At 41.4% G+C, this 24,060-nt stretch overlaps 1 long non-coding RNA gene across 2 annotated transcripts; it reads right to left on the reverse strand.

Moving 5' to 3' along the window:
- Nucleotides 1-7,901: 7,901 nt before the first annotated feature.
- On the reverse strand, nt 7,902-23,621 carry LOC137859688 (uncharacterized). 2 transcript variants are annotated; one of them, XR_011098472.1, is made up of 4 exons: nt 22,285-23,621; nt 21,833-21,876; nt 11,477-11,578; nt 7,902-10,197 (listed from the first exon to the last, which is right to left on the reverse strand). It is a non-coding gene; the product is annotated as an uncharacterized lncRNA (long non-coding RNA). The 2 variants fall into 2 exon arrangements; XR_011098471.1 differs by having other exon boundaries at nt 21,833-23,621.
- Nucleotides 23,622-24,060: the final 439 nt, after the last annotated feature.

The following is a 24,060-nucleotide window of genomic DNA, read 5'->3' on the forward strand; positions in this document are numbered from 1 at the left end:
TCTTTTCTTTTGGCAGCTGGCATGTGGTTGTTAGATCATATCTGGTAGGTAGAACAAAGATAGTTCCAACATGTAGAAATGCCTTCCAGAGCACTTAGTACTACATGGACTTCACCTTTAAAAACCCGGAAAATCCCCAAACCCAGCTGGAACAATGTATGACATGCGTTATATGGCTGCTGCAATTGGGGGTTGTTTAAATACTGAATAAAACTCAACTGCGACTTTGAGATGGAATCTAGCCACTCGAATTATTTCTGTTCAGGCTCTACAGTCTCATGTGGTGGGGAGTGCAAAGGTCGCCAATGACACCTCCAGCATTATGTTCTACACTGGCTCAGTAGGTCTTGAAGGTTAAATTGGGGAGTACAGGGTACGTTTGTCAAAGTCCTGAAATCAGAAGGCACCTTTGCTAAAAGAAATCTTTGTGGGAGGGAAGTTCACATTCTCATGCTGCCTGTACTGTTTTATCATTTTCAGAGGTAAAAGAAAATTAGGGGCAATCTGTCCTGTTACAGCCCATCCTTGACTCACACTCACCTACATGTGTGATCTTTCAGGGTCAGTCCTCAGTGACTTTGGCTCTACAGACGACCAGAACAACCAGCCTCTCAAATGACAAAGGTGGAAAGAAGCAAATAAACAATAAATTACCTTAACCCAGCATTAAACCTCTCTCCTATCTTTCCTTAAAGTGATCTGGTAGAGAGAAGTGACTCTGATCTTTTCAAATATACGAACAATCATTTTGCTCTTTTATCGGTATAAGGAAGATGCATCTTGCCAGAGTGGAATTCACGTAATTCATGTAATATTTAGACACCTGTGGTAAGATTATTTTTCCTCTTTTAATTTGAAGAACCTGCATTTCTCAGTTCTTAGCCATTTCTCTGGGGAAAACGTATGCCAGGCAAACTGGCAGTTTGGCAAAACAGCACTCATTCCAAGAATTATAAAACATACATAACAAGGAGTCTGTTGCTGTTCTTTTCAGGCAGTTGAACAATGAATCCCACAGGGCATCAATAGGAGCAGAGACAAACCTCCCTCCACTTCAGCGTTTTTCTCCACATTTGTGACATGAAGTTAAGGCCCAAATTCCACAAAATACTTAACAGGAAAACTCGCGCAGCCCCATGGCTTGCCTAAGGCACCATTTGCATACAATTTGTTGCAAGATTAGGATCAGAGGCTCTTTTCTTCCTATCTCTACTTCCTTGGGTCTTATTTTTGAGTTGTTATGTTTCTCCTTTTAAATTGTTTTGACCAAAGTCAATATTGTTGGTGCATTTTAATTCAGTGTCTGCTCTACTAATTAATTGTTGGGCTGCCATGGAGAGTTTGACTTCAAAGCAAGAATCTGACTCACATTAAGAAGTGATTACATGAGACATGCAAGGACCAAGGTCTACAAGACCGAATCAAGCCCTTAAATGATTTGACCAAGAACAGAAGTTCATTCACAGTGAAAATACAGCACCTGATCACACCATCTAGCTTCCACCTCTTCCCTTCAACTTCAGGCACCCTCCTTTGCAAAGATCAGGTCATTTATAAATGTTAGTCAAACAGAATAAGACCTGCACCTTTTAAATAGTCTGTTACCATCCACAGGTGCTTTATAATGTGGAGGACATACCTCTGTTCTCCTGGAATAAGCAGCAAGCAAAAGCTGCTCCTCTGAAAGCAAGGGATTTGCTCTGCATCTGACTTCCAGGCAATGTGTGTCTAATTTAGCTATACGTTTTAGTTCAACAGTAAGATTTCTATTTCAGAATTTGTTTCTGTTCTGAATCTGAAAGTGAACGTTGGCACATTGAAGATTTCTTGTAAAAGTTTGTATAACCATGCTTGTCGTCAAAATCGTAAACAGTAATATCAATATTGCAATACTTAGTTTACCATAACATTGAAAACAAAAGCAACTGAAGTGAGAGTCAGCATGAAATGTTTTCCTCTTATCAGAATAAATCAGAATGTTGAAATAATGAATTTCTGCTCTCTGCTTTTGAAAATGTCATTGGAAACAACACATTCTCACAAAAGATTTGGATTTCTCTCAAAGTGCATTTTCCAACTGGAATGTGTAAAGACAAGTCTTTTAGTATTGGCCCTGTTTGGTGGTGGTTTGCAAATGCTCTCCATCAACCTACATGACTGCATAAGGTAGGAGAAAATGGTAAATTTGGACCTCTGGATATATACACTGGTATAACAGAGCAGAAAGTGGTATGTGGTACCAGTTAATGGCTATCAGTTCACATGGACCTGCTTACAGAGATCTGTGGGCAGCTGTATTTCACTATGTCCATCTTTTGCATGAATAAAGAAGAACAAGAATAACTGAAAAGCTGAAGGCTGCTCCAGAGTAGAAAAGCCAGCCCTACTACAAAGAAATTCTTGTGCCTCTTTAATTACCCTCCTTCACCCATAGGTGGAATTTCCACTCAGCCAGCCTCAGCAACCAGGCTGCTAGCCTGGGAAGAGATTTCTGTTTGTCTTTGTACAGCAAACACTGGCTCTGTTGTGCAGCTTGAGTTTCTGATTCTAATGATTTCCTGAATTCATTCTGCTTCATACCTCAGGGAAGGAAGAGGTGATCCTCTTGAAAATTCATATAATTGCTTTTATTTGATTTTTATTAAACCTCATTCAAGAATAATATGATGGCTTTCTTTATTACATTGTTCATCACTGTGGCATTTTTGAATTTGCTTTGCTAAAAGAAACAGTTTACTAAGCCAAAGATTGAACTCAAGGATTTTAGCAGAGAAAACTGGGAGCTTTTTTGGAGGTTCTTTTGATTTCAAAGGCTTTTGTAATATTGATAGCTATCTAATATCATCTCCACTTTCATTCGCTAGTAGCCCCAGCATCTTCCCAGCAGCCAGGCCATCCTGGGGCATGCTGTGTGTGCACAGGGCCAACTTCTCTCTGCCTTCACCCTAGCTTCTCCCAGCTGCTTCAGAGGTGTGGGAGCGCCTGATCCTCTCCTCTCCCCACACCAGCCACCCTGTGCGTGAGGAGGCTGGTTCTCACTGTCACAAGCAGACAGTGGTGGATGAAGAGAAGGCTGCTGCTGTGGTGTGGGAATGTGCAGTGAGGACCGGGTTAATCAGCACCTGTAAATTCTTCTCTAGTTCTTGTAGTGATCATTCCCATTTTACAGTTGGGATCACCAATGCAGAGAAGCAAGCTAAGAAATCTGCGCTTACCAGAAATAAAATAGCTGAGTAATTACATTTCAGGACCAGCAACTTTGTGTTGGTAGCACTAAAGTATATGGCTTTGGAAAATTTAACCTATTTCTCTCTTTGCCACCAGTGTGACATCATTTACTGCCCATTAATAAGTTAAACACAGAGCCACTTGATGTGTATTTTTATGAGAGTTATATTTTACATAAGGAGAGTCTCAAAGGGGAAAACCCCCTTTTCTATTTTATCACAGGAAATGATGTCTGTGAAAACTTTGTAAAAAGTTCTTTTTATCTTAAAAAGTTTTTAGCAAGAATCCAGTCATCATGGTTTATCCCCTTAAACCATGTCAATATTTATATTTAAGAGGAGTTTCAAATATTAGATCAGCTGCACTCTCAGTTTAATAGGAACAATTCCCATTGACTAGGAACTGCGGCTGAATACTGCGAGGGCTTACTTTGAGTCCTTATGCTTAAAGCTTGCAGTGGCAGTAAGGGTGGTGGGGTCTCTGTCAGTTCATGCGTCCCTCCATGAAGAGCTGGATCCCCACAGGACCGTTTTTAGTCTGCTGGAGGGCTCCTGCCACATCCCACCAGCACTCCATGCCACACAGGACTATGTCCTGGGGATGAGCAGCCCTGGCACCTGGTCATCTCACTGAAAGCCTTCCCATAGGAACGGGGCTGGAACAGCTCTTACAGGATAACAGGCAACTAGAGTAGGCTGAGCACAGCTATCGTTGACACAGCTATACTCCCTTAATAAGCACTGCAGACACCTCCCAGGGTTATCTGCAAACTATAATTTGTGCGAGGCACATACTTTCGATGCTACCAGCAATTAGACTTCTGTTTCCTACTTTTTATGGAGTAACGGCAACAGACCTTGTGCTGCAGGACCAAAGACAGTCAGATAGAGCATCATTTCTTCGTACAGTTACTCTTTTTCACCCTCCCTTTCCTGAGACAAGGAATGGGTTATTTCGTACCGCACGGAGTGGCTTGCCCTTGCCCTTCTCTCATAGCAGACATGTTTGGATGAGAGATGCCGACTGGTCCAAGATTTAGCTGGCATTTCATCCTCCAAGCTACGTGATCAGAGTGTCCTGCTCACATCCTCAGAATTAAACTGATCATCAGTTGTCTGGACAGTGAGGAAGTTTTCCATCTATTTAAAACTTCTTTTTCCTTCAGTTTATTTTTTTCTGTAACTTGAAATACAGTTGCTGTCTATAACCGTAGTGAAATTTTGTTTAATAAGATTAGGAAATATTTCCCTGGCTAAGGATGTGGAATCATCATCCTGAGGAAGCTCCTGGCACTGGATATCTCCTGCACTATTGCAGGGATCACTTTGGGTGATTTGGGTGTCCCTTTCCAGTCCTGTGTCCTCCTGGCAGGGGAGATGTTTCCTATCTGGTAATACATAACAGCTGAAAATTCCCATATTTTATTAAACATGGGAAGACCTCAGCCCACTCTCATGGCCCTCAGTGTGGGGCACCATATGAATGTAAAGAAGACAACAACTGAAAGAATTTAAATCTTCCCTGGTCCATCAAATACCTCAGGGTGACTCCTGACCTAGGACCCCATGCTCTTTGTCATTTTCCTGGCCGCTTCGTACTTGATCGCATGTTGTTTGCACTTAACATTAGTGAAGTGACCTGAAAATTATGATGCTACAGCAAAGATCAAAAGGCACAAAAAGGTGAGTAAATATAAATAGTAAAGTGAAAGAATACAACTAGACAGTAACAAGTGCTAAATGGTGTATTTCACAAGAACTTGAGCCTGCACTTCCCCAGGAACTACACCTTTGCAACACGGTTCTCAAGCCTCTATATAGTTACCTTTTTCCTTCCAGATTAATGCTCATTTTAGGACACCTCAGCTTTGGCTACTGTTAGCTCTAAACTATTTATTTTCAGAGGCTGACTTTCACATCATGTAATAAATTGCTGGGATATGTGGTGCATGCAGAGAACTGCTGGGTGCATTTCAACTAGAAAAACAAACTGGAACAATCTTTCTAAATAGACATTTATTTTATTGAAAAAAAAAAGCTGTAGAAAATTTTATGCTTTTTTTCACATAACTTCACAGAGAGAAAAAAATCAAAATGTTAACACCCTCTCTTTACTTCTACGTTTTCTATTATTTAACTCATTTCCTGTAGATGTTTGCTAAAATTCAGCATTTTCACAATTATTTTAGGTTTAAAACCCTTAAAAATGGTTCTGAATCTGGAGCTTGGCTAAGTCAGAAATGAAATACAACTTTTCCCATTGCTTCCTCCTGATGCTAAGGACTTTTCCTATTACTCTAATGTAATCTTCTGGTTTTGTGAGGTATCCTCCAGATTGACTCGACTCCAGAGACCCCCATGTGCTGTCACAGCAGTGGTGGTTCCTGCCACGACACTAACAGCTCTCCTACATGTTCTAAGTGCTTTGCAGTATAAATGGGCAGCAATGCTGTTTCTGTGCTTGGTCTCTCTGGAGTAACTCAAAAATAAACCAGCACATATCAGACAAACTCTACGTGTTCAATCTTGGATTGTTTGTCATCTGGAGCAGTTTCCTTAGGGCTGGAGAATTTTTTTCCTGAGGACTGCACCCCCACCAGGCTGCTGAAGCATGCTTGTCTCTTTCTCTCTCCTACCCAAAAGCTTCTTTTCATACATTATGATTCAGTTATAAGCTCCGTTATTATTTTCTGTTCCCATTGTTGATCAGAATACAGCCCCCTGTTAAGACCTGTTGTCCTTTAACAGTCCTTGCATAGGTATCAGACACTTCAGCGTGCAGTGGATCCCATCCACATTAATGCTCAGAACAGCAGAGCAGGTTTGCAGCATCTGTCTTCGTCATCCTCATTTATCCTGCCCTGGTTTGATTTGCAGTTTTGGAGTGTATGAATCATTTTCTTTTTGCAGGAAACTAAAGCAGAAGCTGTCTACTTCAGGTGCACACTGGTTGTGCTTCAGCCCCTAGCAGGGACAAAAGTGGTCCTTAGAAGACATTTAAACTGCATGCATTCAGGCTGTCCAGTCAATCAAACTAAATATAATCTAAGATAAAATGCCAAACCGCCTGCACTCTAGATGTAGAGCTCTCACAGCCAGTCGCATTGTTGTACCAAGCTGCTCTTCCTATGCCTAATTGCTTGCTAATGTAGACAAAGGCAGAGGCACATAAAGGTACAGCAATTCATATCATCAGCTTCCTAAAATCAATGACTTTGTAAGTTTCTGAGAACATTTAAACTTCTGGCTTATGTCTCTAGACAGCTAGTGCTATACAGATGGCATAGTGTATTGCATCTACATAGTCAAATCTGGTAGATGCCTTCATTTGGTGTTACGATAATTAATGGATTTTTATGTGATAAAAAGATGGGGTGAAGAGAGAGATCATCTATCAATATTCCACCTATTGGGAGCTGTGATTAAGTCCTTGAAGCTTTGAGATGTGGTAAGGCTGCAGAGCAGTTTAGGATAACAAGTGAAGACTATTATCATGTCCAATTACTCTCGAAAGGAAATTAAGAGAGGCAGAATATAATTACTTGAACTGGAATGTAGCCAGAGTGTTGGGGTGATCATTTGCTATATGATCATTAATGACTGTGGTAGATAACTGTGGATTTAATGCCACGAGGTAAATATTCACTCTCACCAAGGAGTATGCTCATTAAGAAAAATATGGATGCAGTCATAAAAGAATGTTAATTGAATCCTGTGTATGGGTGAGCATTCATCTTCCAAAACCAAGTATCAGCAGTAACATCACTCAAATGCACAGAAACGCTGCATAACATCTAATGGGAGTAGGGAATCAAAGGCCTCTGTATTATATATGTATATATATTTATATATTTGGTTCTGACGTAGAGCATCAGATGATGGTATCTGTACTTAGCTCAGCCTGCCCTCTTGGATGCTGTAGAAGTAAACACACAGAGAGGCAAGGAAAACTGCTAAGCAGTATGAATTTAAGGAATGACTTGCCAGAAATTCTGGATATGAAAAGAAGCTTTTGAGGTTTCATGGAAGACAGACTGTTTAACAAATGATGTACAATCTTGTCTTCTGCACTTCTGTCCTGAAAGCAGTACAAAGATTTTGTTTTTCAGTAGTGTCTTTCATGCATTTAGGTTGCCCTTCAACTGAGCTTCCTAGTTCTCCCAGACAAAGGATAAACAATATATGATAATTGCTTTACCTTTTGCTGCAATGCAGCAGAGACATAACCACATTATCAACAGAGGTGTGAAAAAAATCAGTGCTTGAGGACTTTTAAAATACTTTGCTAGAGACAGAGAGTTGGCTGAATTAGTGACTACAGTGGCCAGTGCCTTTGCTTCAGAGCTCATCTGAAGAAGGGCACATCTAGCTGCTCAGCACCTCTTACTTCACATAATGTGCAGGCTCAGTCAGAACTGTCCCTCACTGAAACCTGAGTGCTGCATCTGTAGATGCCTCTAGGAGAAAGAGGTTTGAGGAGATACCTCTGAGTGTTTATCAGCTGCAGAGGAAGATCCTGGAATAATGTCTCTCAGGTCAAAACTGAAACATAACATCCACTAATGTAATTTATCGCAAGTTTCTTTCCTTTGGTAGGACCGAAGTTCCTCAAAATGTTTTTGCTCTTGCCAATAATTCACAAGGATGTCTTGATAGACTGGGAAAAACTTCAAATCCAGCTCCTTGATAAAGACCTGGATACTTAAAACGCATGAGGCTTCATCCAGAACTTGCTTAAGTCCATAGCACAGTGTCTTCAACAAATGGAGGCAGGTGAGGCTTTGATTCAAACTGATAAGCTTTCAGGAAGGTTCAACCAAACCCACAGAAAACAGTAAAGAGATTTGTGAATGAGGCCAGGGGAGCGATGGAAATAGCAGTCTCTTCTGTTACTGCCTTCAGGAAGTCCCACAAGCCCTTCTCCGCTTCTGGAAGAGCTCGAGGTAAGAGACCCGCTTGATTTGAATCAAAAGAATCTTGTTAAAAACCTTCAAGCCTCTGAGAGAGCTGCTTATATTAGCATGGTTATTTAGTCTGGAAAAAGGACTTCATTGCAGTCATCCTTGGGAGGCCCAGAGTGCCAGCTGCAACTCCTGAGAAAGGAAATTCCAGCCAGCACAGAGAGCGCTCCTGTTTCCACCGCCCCGCTCATGGACAGGGCTTCTGGAGGCTTCCAGACCCCCTCTTGCTGACTGCTTTTTTCACAGAGCAAAAAGGCAGATAAATGTGTCTGTTCCAAAGGAAAGGACAGGATCTGCCTTCCAAGGCAGCATTGCCAACTTTAAGGATCTGTCTGGCAGAAGGTGACCAAAAGAAACCAGATCTGGAACTGACAAACAGACTGTAAGGTCAGCCCTATTTCCGCACATCATGTTTAACATGGGAAGAGGAGGAATAAATCCCATCGTGTCTATGTCTTAAATAGTTGAGAACCTCTGCATGGTTGGAAAAGTGAAGTCTGTGGGGCAGTGCATCAACTTTTGTGTCATTCTCTTACTTGTGGATGTGTAAGGGCAGCTAACAGCGCTTAACCTAGCCTAACACTGCTGCTATTGATAAACAGGAAAACATTCATTAAACACATAACTCTGAGGAGAGATCTCTTAACTCATCAAACTGAGTGCATCAAAGTGGAATCCTTTATGGCATCATTACATGGAGGGTACATTTTTTGCCTTTTTAACTTGAACTGTCACAGGTCAGTCCCTCGGGTGCCTTGTAACAGTGGTCATCATCCCACAACTTGTGAGGGATTTCATTGACCACTAGGTATTTCACACCGCCACCTGGAATGAAGAGGAACTTTATTCTAGCAGAAACATACAGGATAGAGAGAGCAAACATGGGAGCTGGAACATGCTGCCTTCTACAGGAAAAAAAAAAAAAAAGTGTGAATCCACTGCTCTAAAGTAGCTGCTCCATGGATCATCTCTCATGTTTTGTGGTGTAGGACGCTGGGCACAGGCGGCTGACATGCAGACACTTGGTCCAGTCTGGGGCTCCTGAGGCTGTGTTGGGAAGAGCTCCTACCCCAGGTGGCTGGGGATGAGCGAATGGGTCAGGCAGAATGACAAGGAGCAACAGCTCCAAGGGTTGAGGACATGGTGTGAGGATATGAGTTTACAAGAAGTAGAAGGTGAAGCACGGCCTGGAGCAGGTGGGATGGCTAGAAGAATCTGAAATGTCATTGCAGTTCCCAAATTTCCTGGTCAGAGCACCTGGGAGGATTAAGAAGAAAGGAGGAGGCATCTGAATTTGTTTACAGGTGTGAGCTTATTGGAACTTGCTCTTTCCATATCCTTCTAGGAGCTTATCAAAGGCTTGCTCCTTCTTCTTTGAGCTTCCAAAGGTGCTCTGGTTTACTTCCACTCTGTTACAGCTGAGTACTCGTACTAAGGACTTGGAACAAAGCCACAGCCTAGCCTTTATTTCTAGCCTCACAGTATAGATCCATAAAATAAACCCTTGGATGGCATAGTAATATTCAAGAATACCTTAGCTTGAATAAACTTTTATGGCAAAACTATAACCCTTTCCGTGCAAGTCAAATGAAATTCATCTGATTTATATCTTTTGTTATTATCATTATGGATCACACAGAGTTACCAGGTTCTTCTGTTTCCTGACAAATAAATCAATGTGTGTAGAAGATACCAAGAGGCAATTCAGCAGAAGCAATGGTGCACTGTCCAAAACTCTCCTGGCACTGGAAAACTCTTTGGCTGCCCCAAAGTGTGGTCTCTGTAGGGATAGCGCCTGCTCCCCGGTGCCAGTGTTGGCATTAATGCAGCATCATACTTTGCCCAGTGCTGTTCCCTACGAGGTGCAATGTGAGCTGGTGCTGCCTGTCTGCTGGGCCACCCCACGGCTGCTGCTGGGATCTTCTCATGGTGTTGCTCACAAGTGGGAGCAAGATCAAGAGCTGCGGGCTGCCCTGGGTTGCGGCCCCCTGGGACTTCTCCGCTGCCTGCTGAAGCCCGTGGCAAAACAAAAGGAAAATCAAATAGGAGGTAACATTTAAGTTTGGTTTTAAAATTAAGATGCAAATCTGCTACACAAATACCCTACAGCAGGCAATTCCAAAGGGAACACGTTTCATTTTGTATCGGCTTAAATTTCTTAAACTAACTTCACTGACATTTGTCTTGTGCCGGTTAATTTACTTATGTCTGCTTTACCATTATCATGCTAAGCACAGATAAAGTTCTCCACACAAAGGTTTATGCTAGCATGACAAATCTTGCACTGTAACAAAAATGTTTTTGTATCAAACTTGCCCCGTGCGTCAGCAGCAGCCAGCACTGTGCATGGCTCTTTGTTCCTGGTGGAAATGGTGAAGTGGCGTTTGCCACGTCCCTGGCAGCCTGCGAGGAGAACCAGAACAGCCCTTCAGCCAAGGAGGACATAGCACAGATATGGACAGCCGAGGGAAGGGGTGGAGGATGCAATCAACCTGAGGCAATTTTCAGCTGATGCTATCTGCTTTTTACCTTAAAACATTAATCTATAATATTTTGATTTGATCTTTTGAATATGGTTGTTGGAAATACGGATGCATTTCAATACCCTTTGAAACTCTTAACAATTTTAGGAGCAGAAGGATAAGAAGACCATAGAAAATTAATCTATATATGCATATATTCAAAATTATCCTTTTCTAATCAGTTCTAAACCATTGTTTCTTTCAAAAGCTGGAGGAAAAAAAAATATTGTGTTGAGTACTTTGAGGAAGGTATCAGTTCTCAGTCTTGCTCACCACTCCTCCCACACCCCAAACGACGCCTTTACTTGGAAAGCTATATATCTCACTTACGAAAACAAAGCTTTCAAGTCTCAGTTTCTGATATACCCTTTCATCCATAGTATCACAGTTCCTATCAGCTCTTATGATTGCTTCTGCCTCTCACAACAGACATAGGGATAAAAATCAGCATGTTCTACTTTCCCTTTCTAAGCCATTAAGAATACACATAAACAGAACAATAGCATCAAATAGCTGGGAGATTTTTTTTCCTTTCCATTGTATTAACCACGAGCCTGTTTGGCAGTAGCAACAGCCAGTAGTAACAGCCAGCTCCACATCAGTGACTGCGGTCTGTGAGGACAAGGATCATGCTCCCACCTCTGGGATGGAGAAATGGCAATGCAGAGGAAAGCTCCCACTGGCTTAGTGACAGAGGGGACGGGTGGCCGAGCTAGGCAGAGCCAGGCCTCCCCAGCTTCTGCAGGGCCACAGCAATTTATTTTACCTTTCTTGAGCTGCCCTTTCTCATGCGTGGCAACCATCTCAGTGTGTCCCTTGGGGCTCCTGGGTCCTCCCCAGTCCTGCTTGCTTGCAGTCTGTCTTCTCTCTGAATATATTTCAAGAACCTTTGTTACAAAGTAGGGAAGTGCAACCAACACAGCCTACAAGAGCTCTTTCCCAAGAAGAAAGCAAGAGGGCTGCACTCTTCAAACATCTTAACAGGGTTAAAATTATGGTGATTGCACTTGCAGGCAGGCAAATAATCATTTAGTATGCTATTTTACCTGCAAGGTCATGGACTCTGCAATGATTAATGGGTAGGTTCATTTTCTACATTTCTTTTTAAAGCTTTGGTCCGATAGGGCTCTTCTGAATTTCTGGAAGATTAACCATTTGCAGTTACCCAGCTGCTACCGCAGCCTCTTTCATTTTAAACAAGCAAACAAAATGAAACAAAACCCCCCAAACAAAAGCCTTTCTGTTTAGTCTTTCACATTATGCTACATGCTAAACCGTCCTGATACATACTGTCAGTCCCCAGGCACTAGGTTACATTCATTACCCAACTTTGCTCCAATCTCAACCAAAAGGAGCAAAGGGACAGCACACCAAAAATAAACTGCATCATCTTGGTCTTCCAGATAACCTTCTGCTCTTCCTAGTTACAGTCCTAGATGCTTACATTGACGTGACTTTGCCTCCCAGCTGATGATGAGTGAATTACATTGCTGGTAATGCTCACAATGATTTGTTCCTCTCAGTTTTCTGCACAGTTACAGCATTATTTAAGTTTTCTGAAAACATTTAACATCAGAATACTTCATTTTCAGTATTTAAAACTCAGGAAGGTAACTACAGAAGCAGATCACTTACTTCAAAAGCATATTCCTTTCTCGGGAGGTGCTGGGTGTTTTAATAGCTAACCAAATCACTGGGAGGGAGTCACCAGAACCACTGGTTTCTTTAAATGCTGCCAGGCATCAAGGTTCATCTCCAGCTGCCTTTGTAATTTTGGCCTAACTCCTCACTCGTTACTCAGAGTACCTCCAGTTGTGGAAACTGCCAGCTTTGTTCACCGCAGTGTTACAGCAGTATGAACTCCAAGTAGGCTCTATGTGGTGGTGTGTGATAAGAGAAGTTATTTTGTGATTTCAAGATAGTTGTATTTCTTTCCTCCGCTGACAGCTTTCACATCAGTGTTAAGATGATCCTACAAATTCTTCTACAGCATTTTTAGGAAACAAATATAGTTTGGAAAACAGCTGATTCAATCTTTTTCATCTAATAAAACCAATATTGTTGCTTTAAAAAAAAAAATTAAATTAGGGTTTTCAAACAAAAACCTTAATTTCCAAAGACATACTTTTTACTACTGCATGTCTATCACATTTTACTTCATTTCACTGAAAAATATTTTATCAAAAAGTTGTGATACAGCTTTCACAGAAGCACTATTTAGTTTTGTGCTAAGCTGAAATGTTGAGAAATGGTAGAGAGGAAGAATGCCTTGAAAACTTTAGGCTGCCTTCATGGAGGTCTGGTGTCCTTGGGATAGTACAGAAAAAAGGAAAATCCCCCAAACAAGACTCTCATTCTCTAGTTTCATTCTGGCCAGTGCTCACATAAGGACATCATTTTCTGGTCAGAAGAAGGTTTTACTATATATCAGAGACAGACCTTTTCTCATTGTATTTATTTTCCTCCTCTTTATTTTTGACCAGCATTTCTGATGCTCCCATTGCGTGTTACAATCACAAAGACATGCAGCTATCACCCCTCTGGTTTATCCATGTGTATTCCACAATCAAAAGTTTTCATCTAAGAAAAATGAGTGTAATATGACCTTGTAGTGCCCTGTAAGACACTGCAGCAAGAGAAATCCCACTTCATGCCGTCACAGTTTGCATTCTGGAATGCATTCTTCAGCATCAAGCCATGCATGAAGCCTTCTGTACGTCTACGTCATGAAGTGGTGCCTCCCTGAACTTTATGGAAATGTTTTCTGGAGTGCTTGTGGTACGCAAAATGTGCTCTCTGCAGACAGCAACGGTGGCCTCTGCTCTGCAGGGCTGTGGTTAAAAAACAACTCTAACAGGGAGTTGGGGAGCAATGAGCACATGAGTTTGTAAGGTGATGCTTGGGTACGTCCTGATAAAATACTGATAGGATCCATTGGAAATCAATTTCAGTCCCCACATCAGTGCTAGAATTAATCTAACTTTGAACACATCTGAAATATTTGACTGTGTAAAGCTTTACTTGTTTGCAAGACAGCGCCACGAAAATGAAACGCCCCACACAACTCCATTGCTGAGGTTGCTGTGGTCTATGACAACTTCCACACGCTAGTTCTCATCCACCTTTATGATAATTTCTAGCTCTCCTTCCCATCGTACTGCCTGTACCACTGCAGGATGGTGGTTTGCTGTGCCCTACATCCCTAACGATGCAAAGAGACCTGTTAAAACGCTTTTGTAGCTGCTTGGAAGTGCCACTAGGTAGTGGCTGAGGTATGCTATAACCCTGAATTACTTCTGAAATTAAAATTAAAGGAACTATGGTTAAAAAGATTAAGACAGTCTCTGTGAGTCCAGCCATGCCCCTCTCCAAGTTTTCTCTGTTAAAGAGAAGGCAATGTGGCGTTCGTTTTTTTTTTCTGCACAGGACACAGTGTTCTCTGTTCAAGGGTGTGATCTGGAAACTGCATTTACAAACTTTTGCTGGCAGCTTAGGAAAATATAACAGCATATTTACATTTCCTCAGGGCAGGTCCTAACTTCGCACTTGGGCAGGTGAGTTTTGGAAATTTTGGACAAAAGTGCTGAGGACTGCCGGGATCCATTTTTACAGAGAGTATTCTGAACTTCTCTTCAAGTGAGATTATGTCATTAAATCTTTACAAAAGATTGAACTATTTATTACACTGCACGTTTTTACGTTTTCTTCCTTCCTCCCCCCCCCCCCCGAATGAAGAACTGAAGGGGTTTAATAAAATGTTTTTTTTTTTTTTCCCCCAGTCCTTTTTCTTTCAACATTTTACCTGTTTAACAGGGTATATAACCTGCATAACTAAGAGTCTGATTCACAGACCATGGACTTGGTGAAAACATTTTTGTAGAACACAAGGAGAGGTCTGACCCATGTCCAGGGGAGAAGCCCCCACAGCCACCCCTGCATGCAATGCTCATCACCCTCAGGTACCACCCAGCAGGTAACTTTAACAGGTTTTGTGAGTGGGTCTTTTGTTTTCTGCATTTCTGTGGTATGCGACTGAGTTGTATTCTATAAATATCAAACAGACCTGTGGTCAGGCTGCTCTGACTGCAGTCTGTGCAATGGAAAAACAGAAAAGGGATGTTTGAAACTTATAATTTTCATCACTTTGCCTTCTGCACGTTGAACTCACAACATTTTAATATCTGCGCCTATCTTTGGAGGCAGCTGCCGTGCTTTTTGGCTGTGGTACTCACAGATACAGACACACTGCTCTGCCAGCGTCAAGCTCTGCTTTTGTCCACTGCTCATTTCCCCTCAGGTAACTTTTGCATGTAAATACATTTTGCTCCCTGTGCTGTTAAACTGGAGAAGTACACACTAGTCAAAAATGGGGAAAATAGCCTGCCAATAGGAACTGGGCTTTTCAGAAATATGATTTAAGAGGTCTTGACTGGAAATCAATTAGAGTCCATCATGGAATATTTGAGCTTCAAGCCATTTTAGTATGAAGCTGAGACAGGAGAAAACACCATCAGAGCCCTTTAAGACTGAAAGATGCAGTGTTTTTACAAGGAGATAGAAGCAGCCTTTCCAAGGGCAGAATGGCACTCCCCCAGACTTTTGCACAGACTAAACACTCTGAAGTTAATCAGACTTCTCTTTCTCTTTTCATTCTTTTTTCTAGAAACAGTACCCATGCCATACAAGATCTAGTTGGTTTGTGTAAGCAGAAAAAATAAATTTAGCATTTCTAATAATAGTTTCATCCTCTATCCTGCATATGTCCTAACACAAGGAACATCAACAGTACTATCATTTGCTCTCTCATCTCTGTTGCCTTTCCATACGCAATTGAGTTTTTATCAAATGCTACAACTGCAATCTGTGCATCACCTAAAAAGGCTTCTACCAAAGACCTAGTCATGTCAGCCACAGCTTTGGCCTCCTAGCTCATCCTCATTCCCCTGCTGACAGTATAAGGCTGATCTGGCAGCACGGCTTGCTGTACATTTTAATACAGTCATCAAGTGCAGTACATGATCATTGTGTAATTAAGAGACAAAGAAACAGGAGTTGTATTGCAAGTCACCACATGACTACTCAATGGTTATTTGAAGCCATTTGTTGTGTAATTGGTTGGAATTCTCTTAGAGATTTTTGAAGCATTTCAGAGGTGTTTTAAAGGGGATTACTCAAAAAGATTAGTGGTTAGAAATTAATAAATGCAATGATTTAGGGGCCTTCTTTCTTTTTTTTAAGAAAAAAAAAAAGAAGAGCAATTCATTTTAACAGTTAATCACTGCTACTCATTTTTTAAGGAAGGCCATAACATATTTTATGGGGGTGCTGAAACAATACCCCTGTGTCAGACTCTCTCCTGTTACCCACTTGTGGAGAGATAAAGTGAAAAGTAATCCTTCCATTCCAGGGCTCGCTCTCTCTTCCATGCTTTACTGCCAACTATTTTTCCTTATGGTTTAATATTCTGATTCACTTAATGTGGACTCATCCTCAAGGTCCAAATCCTTCAAGTGGTTTGTAGGACATGTGATGAAACAGAGTACAGGTAACAATATATCACATCCCACATCCACTGACTAAAGAGTACAAATCATACCCAATATTAGGGTTTGCAGGGGGCTGATACCAGGCTGCAACCCAAAGGAAGAAGCAACACATGGCACAGTTTTACCATGAAACTCGAAATGATCAATGTTTATAGTCTAGTTTAAAAAAAATAAATAAAAAAATGAAAAAGATAAAAGAAATAAGGCCAGTTGGGGAAGTAAACATCTGGTGGAAGAGAAGTGCAAGAATAGGAAAGACAGTTTTAGCTGGCATCAGATTACACCTGGAGAGCAGAGAAACTAAATTTAACGAGCAAAGGGAAGTTTGCAATAATACAGCTTAACAGTGTGGTTAAGCAACATAAAAAAACACTGAAATCAGCCACAGATACAGATATTTAACGCCTCATGTCCCAGGAGCTGACTCAACAATAGCACAGTAATATTTCAACTTACATTTTACAACATATTTCCCTTGCCAATGCGCTTAGGAAAATCTATATATAATTAGATATAATAATTAGGAGCATGGTAATATATTATGGGATGAGTGGAATGTCTTGCAGTAAAGAGACACTTATTGCTTGTTGAATTTTTCTTAAGTAAACTGCATCTCTTTCAGAGATTGCCACATCAAATTTGATTACTACTTTTTCCAATCTTATTTGTTTGGACTGATTACTATTTGTCTGGGCTATTCACCCAGATGAGTAAGTCAGCAGAAATTGTTCTCTTGACATGTTTAGTACAGACCACACCATCTCCAAGTTCATTATCTTGTGCTGGCCACACTACAGCTGCCAACAGAGGTGCTGCACCTGAGGACAGAGAGTACTGCTCTGCTGCTGAGGTTCAGCTGCCTCTTTTCTCAAGCACAACTGTGAAGACCTTTAAAAAAGCAATAGCAGAGGAACTGTCTGTGCTTATTGAGAGGTGGCCAGTATGATCAGCAGGTTTAATTCTAGCCACTGTGGTTACGTCTTCCAGGTTTTCCAAGCTGCCACAGAAACTCATACAAAGATTTAGAAGAAAAAAAAAAAAAAGTCAGAAATCTTGGAAAGGTAGTAGTGTTCAGAGGACAAAGTTTAATCCTCATTAGGTGGTGTAATGTTGAACATGATTTGCTGTACTGCAGCTTTGTTAGTCAGCTAACAGCTTGAGTTTACAACTGTGCTCATACACAGTTCACGTTTTTATTTAAGAAATCCCAATAAAGGTAACAAGCCTTGTGCTACAGCTACAGCTTGAAAAGTAACTGAGTTAAAGCTTAGTTTCTTTATATGGCACTTAAATTTTGATAGTTGTTTTTTTCTCCTCCTTTTATCGATCTTTTGAACACTTCACTTGGTACAAAGAATAGAAATAAGCTGAATCACCCATTCCAAACCCTAAAGGCAGGACTGGACAGTCTAAACTGAACTATGAATATTGAAAGAGCAGGCTTCATCTACACTGAGCTCAAACAAAGCCCGTTTCCTCCCCTTCTACCTGAATTTGGGAGCATCTGTGTAGAGGCACTGGAAGAGAAGATTTGAACTACATTGCAGAATTTTGGCTATAATTTTTACCTTTTCTAGACAAGAGCTTTTTATCCCCTGTATATCACAGACCTCCCGCTTTTACTGTGAAACAATGAAAATGATGCCATAAAATTCAAGTGGTACAAGTACCCTGAGCCTCGCCTCGGCCCTGCACCGAGCGCAGTTCAGGTAGCGGCAGCATTGTCCTGCGGGGGGGCCAGAAATGGCTCTGCTGCAGGCGTAACCACTCAGCCAAGCTAGGCTTCTCATTTTTCACCCTGGATAAGCTACGCAACGTGATTAAATTAGATCTCTTACATTGTTCACTGACTTCTGGTAAATTACACCTCTGATTTCTGGTCCAATGAAAAGGTGCTAATTACCTTTTTAAGTGCTCGTTTAATGTTCTGCAGTGACATAAAGCATGAGCGCAGCCGACTGCATGCCCGAACCTTCCAGAGGTTTCTCCCTGGCTGCTCGCTCTCCTCAGCCTCTTTCATTTTTCCTCTGCTCCTTCCCTCTGTCCCTCCAAGGCACCTGCTGTGTGCCGCTCCTGCAGCTGAATAAATCCACTGTGTTGTTTGCCGCAGCTCGCTCTGTTTTAACCCATTAAAAAAAAAATCAGCATTCTGCCTGGGTCTTATTGCCCAGCTTGTCTCTTAGCTGGAGAGTCGCAAACCTCAGATTGCAAATGGCTTCCCTTCCTCTCCCCCTCTGTCAGTGATGTCTCTGAGGAATGTTTCTGCCAGGCCTTACACAACCTGCACCTCGCTGTGGTCCTGTGACCAGTGTGCAGGCAGGGCTGTCCCCGCCACCACCGCACTGCACACAGGCACTTCAGGCTGTCAGGGGCAGCTGTGGCCCTGGAAAGTTCTTCCCTCACTTGCAGCGCACAGGCCCAGGCTCCTACACGTCTCCAAAGCCAGGGGGGAACCTGGCTGCTCCTAGTCCTGGGATGCAGACATCCCTGCCCTCAGGCTTGTCCTCACTACAGTCCTGGTGCCCTGAACCTCAGGCTGGAGTCCTGGTGACTCCAGCCTCAGCTGAGCCATGTCACAACGGTGGCTGCTCCTTGGCCCTCTGCCACCACAGATGGGGACCCTGCAGAAGTCTTGTGGAGGGCTTTAGGCAGCCTCTTCTAATAAATGCACCAAGGCCTTCTGGCCTGTGCTGCTCAACCCAGGCCTCGCTTTGTAGCTACTTCTGACTGAGCAATTTAAGGCTGTCAAAATCATTTCTGTTGTCTCCAACTCTCTCAGAGCCATATAGGCCTGCCAATGAACTTGGAGCCATACTAGAGACGGACCAAACTGAGGCTGTTTTATACAAGATTTTCTCCATCCTAATTTAACTATTGTTAAGTCTCTTTCATCTTAGCTTACTTTGTCACTATCAGTCATGGCCCAGCGTGAACTCTGCGTATTTCTGCTCCTGGCCAGCCTGCCCTGCACAAGGTGTGTACATTCAGGGCACAGCCACAGAGGAAGGTCACTCTGGGCCTGTGCGCTGATCTACTTCTGATGGATTTCTCTTTAAAAGTACAACAGCTTATTTTTTGCTGTTACTTCCAAAGAAGATTAAATATGTCCTAATTTGAACTTGAAGAATTATTTTGCTTTCACTGCAACATCCAGATACACTATATAAAACCCAGGGTTGTGAATTTGTAGCATGAGAACTGGGTTGCTCCCATGTCCATCCCTCAGGATCCTGATGCCACAGGTTTTATTCTCTCATTACTGGGCAACATGGGCAATCCCCTGTGCAGCAGTGAAACTCAAGATGGACAGACAGACAGACAAGACACACATCAGAGCTTTCAAGCATCAGTTAACTTGTTTAACTGTGATTTACTTCCTAACAATGCCAGGAGAATGTAAGGACACCCAAGGACCGAAGTGAAAGACATTTTCTGGAGCAGCACTTCTCCTTTCCAACCTCTTTTGATATGTCTGTATTCAAGAGTACAACAATGCTGACCTTTTTGCGATTGAAGCTTATCCATAATAATCTTCAGAATTTAGTCTTTACCAAAACTTTATACCTTCCTTTGTAGATTTGATCTCTCTTCACAGTTCTTGCATATGCAATATTAAGCATACATCTATGTCAAGACTGGAGAGGTCTATTCAGATATTAAGACAGTTTACTTCTTAGGAATAATTTTTCTCACTAAAAATGTATTCCTACCTTTCAAATAGAGTCATTTGGTTTAAAGGAATTCAGTGAATGTAAGTCAGTCTTTCAGAGCAGTAATTATTTTCCTCCTAAGAAACTGTGAGGGTTAAATTGTTAACACACAATTTTTTTTTTAAATAAATATGATATATATTAATGGCCCATTCCTTTCCCCAGTGACACATTTGGTTTTAGCTTTTTATCTCCTTTTAAAAATTTTATTATTTATTATTGAAGAAACAATCAAACTTTTTTTTTTTCTTCCACTGACATCAGTACAATTGCATTGGGCCTTTATAAAGGAGAATTAATTAAGGACACTGATTCATGATTGAATTGGATTCAGCTCTGGTGGCTAAAAAGGTTACTGCTGAGGTGATAACCTCAGCTCTTCTGAATCTGACAGGAGTCACGAACCAGAGACCCCTCCTGCTGCAGCTCACAGCCCAGCATGTTAACATAAATTGAAATCAATGCCTGTTGAAGTTAATACACCATGCTGTCAACTGCAATGGCCCAAGAGCAAGCTACCTGTTCTGCACCCCTGCTACAGCAACTTCTGCCTGAGGGGTGGGATGGGCATTACTGAACAGTAGCTTTTAAAGTGGTCCAGAGCCCAGTAATCCCAGTCTGCAAATTCCCTTCTGTGTTTTACCAACTATCTACAATGTGAAAGGCTGGATATTAAATACCAGACCAAGTACTCATTTGTGTTCTATTTCTGCATCCACTAAGCTTTGCTAACACAATGAGTCTGGTTGATTTCAGGAGGAGTTTTGTGTAGGTTTGTAGCTCTGCAAAACCATAGAATAAATTCTGTAAAATGTTACTTTGAAATAAGCCAGGCAAAAGATACTCTGCTCAGCTCGCATCACTGTTCCCTGTACAATAAGTATTTTACGCTTGATTTTAACCCAGAGGTGGGAAAAGAGCCAAGAATGAGTTCCCAAGGTATTAAAAACCTTGCTGAATTGGAGTGTTATACTAGAAAAACAGTGCACATGCAGATGTGAATTCAATGGATCTTTGAGGGAACTTTTGCAATCCTATTCTCATTTCTACAGCTGCTGGTGATTAAAGTCTAGATCATTGTAGCTACTGCAAATAAAAGAAAAGCCTAAGCTTAAGTAGTGTCTCCAGCAGAGGCAAAATTGAAAACAAGGTGCTAGAGTCTGGTTGTTAACACCTTAGACAAAGACCAGAAGTACAGCTGAAGAAGTTTTTTTTTCAAGTGAAGAAGAGATTTTCATCACAGAGGAACATAAAAAAAAAAAAAAAGTACAGTTCAAGTCAGTCAAAGTTAATTCTGAATTTGTGCAAAGTACACTGAAATAGGTTCTGGAGATTGGCTTGAAAGAAAGCAGCATGTCATTCCGTTCTTCAAATGTTTCTATTTTTGTTTAAAATTCATTTTAAATATCTTGATAATGAAGCAGAAAAGAGACATCCAAAATAAGGTAGATAGTTCATGTGTTTTTGAAGGAGAGCAGAGACAGGGACCTTTTTTTCAACTACTTTTGCCAGATCTGTACACAAAAAGTAGAAAATTACTGCAAGTTGTGGCAATTTGCCATTAATTCCAATTTATGACATCTTTATATAATGATACCTTCACAGCTATTTATTTTCTGAACTGAATTGGGCCCAGAAATCTACACAGGAGATTTCACCTGATATTTGTGGACTACATTTGATCTTACATCAGCCACACAGTCATTTCAATAACAACATGTAATTTTTTTTATTATTGTCATTGCAAAGTCTTTATAATCAGGCATCACAAAACATTTATACTGATTACCAAGATGTAACTAAGAAGCTATATTCCAAAAAAAGTGCAAAAGAAAAAGAAAAAAAGGTAAAAGTGCACAGACTTACCCAGGAGATCATCCTCTGTTGTTCTTCCTAGCTCATGCCAGTTTCTGTCATGGATTCAGATCAGCTCATAGGACTGATTTCTTTCTATCATCTTACTAAGCACAGCCCTACCTCTGCTGTCTTCTGGAGAGACAATGTAATTCTGTCTCGTTAATGACCAAAACACTACAAGTCTGCTTGTTTTGACAGTCCTCTTAAGCCTCCCGTCAAAGACTGTTCCCTAGAAAACCTTGTATGCCTTACAAGACTTGGGACTGCTCAGGCCATGGGATTTGTTTCAATTTAAGGAACATTTAAGGTTTTACTGTTTACAGAGGACTGCACACATAATGATCACGTTTATATCTGCAATGAGTGATGATGCAATTCTTATTGCTTTCCTAGCAAACTATGGAAAGGTACAAGGAGTGGCACTTCATTCATTATTTTGGTGATGAGTTATCAGCTCTTACCTTAAGCACTATGGCGAAGTCCCCCCATCTAAGAAAAAATTACTCTAGTCTGGAAAGAGAAGCAGTCAGGCCTACAGAGAAATGCTTAAATTGATAGCTTTGAGGAATTTAAGTAATTTCCATGAGAATGAAGCCAGAACCCCTAGAGCAGGGAACTCTTTCCTTCTCTATGGCAAGTATGAAGTTTATAGAAAAAAGCAGACACTCCACAGGCTTAGCAAGAGAATCAGAACCATGCACTTGAGTGCATCTTTGTGCTGTCTGATAGGATCAGAGAAGCTCTTGTTCCAGCTGCATTTTTTTTCTGATAAATTAAGACTGCTGCTGTTTCTTTTCCCCCATCACCTAAATTGGGGAGCTGACACATACTTCTAGAGCTACTAATTTTAAGGCTTCTGGACGTAAATCACCACTATTCTGGACCAGGGAGCATTCCTTCATTGCTAGACAAAAGCCCTGTAGGATCTGGTGCTTGCACAGAGCACCAGGCTACAGAGCCAGAACCAACTCCTCAATGTCACAGCCTACACTCAACTGTTAAGAAGCCAAGAAGGATGGCTGATTTATACCAGCTGAAGAGCTGACCCAGAAGCTGGAGTAAATGGGCTTGATCTGGCAGTTCCCAACATCCTCACTCTCCGGCAGTATTAACGATCAATTAGGAGGCACTTTGTTTCCATACTGCAGCAGCAATAGCTTTAGCCCTCCCTTGAAAGGGCACTAAAGGGCAGAGGGCAATAACAGAGCAGAAAGATGACAAAATAAAGTGGGGAGAAACCAGGAACTTTTAGGGACTTAACTGCAAATCTTGTAACAAAATGCAGTTGGACAGAAGGGACTTGGTTTCAGATGTAAAGTCAGCTAAATAGGTGAAAGAGTTCTCTTTAAACTGTCATCATTAATTTAAGCCAAACTTAATTAAAAAAATAAACTGAAACAGCTGGATGTAGGAAGTGGCTGACTGACCTCAGTGCTGGGGCCGTTTTCCTTTCTCCTTTTAAACCATTGTTCATCAGCTTCCACTTAAAGCAAACCAGAACCGTCAGACTAACCACAATCAAAACCATAGGGCTTGCTTGCATTTAATATTTCTCTCCGTATTGTGACATCCATTAAAAGAAAGAAAGGACTATCATCTGAAAATCCCTCCTGCACATTCACAGAGTGCCACACTACACTACCTGAATGTGAGAACCAGTGAAATACTTAAAGTCTGTAAAGCATCTTATATTCCAAAGGATCCTTAAATATGTTTGTTGTAACATTTGGAAAACTCAATTTCTGCTCCTAATCCCATGTGGACTTCTGAATAAAAGCAGAAACATTGCTTCATTCCTGCTTCTTTCCCTAGCCATCCTTCTTCAGGATGAGATAAATATTAAGTTCCTTGGGGCGGATAACATCTTACCATGTGTTTTCAGAGCTTTTACCTTTGCATTTCTACCTGGTATATCCATACAACAACTTAGGACTATGCTTATAACTGAAAAGCAGCCTCCTCCAGCTGCAGATGGAAATCAGTACACAATACCTCTGAAAGGTAATTAAACAGCATCATGCAAAGCACCTACTTTACCTGAGGTAAGGCAAATAGTGGATGTTTGATAAGCCTGCCACAAAAACTTTATTGTCTTAATGTCACCTCTACTAGCCCAGTCCAATGGTGAGTTTGTTCCTGCACAGCTATCACAGCGGTGCCTTCTCAGGAAGGAAGGCCTACTTATGGTTCACCTACTATTGATTTTCTGCTATAGGATGTCCAACAGAACATCTGTT

Source organism: Anas acuta, chromosome 7, assembly GCF_963932015.1.
Source record: "Anas acuta chromosome 7, bAnaAcu1.1, whole genome shotgun sequence".
Lineage (NCBI taxonomy): Eukaryota > Metazoa > Chordata > Aves > Anseriformes > Anatidae > Anas > Anas acuta.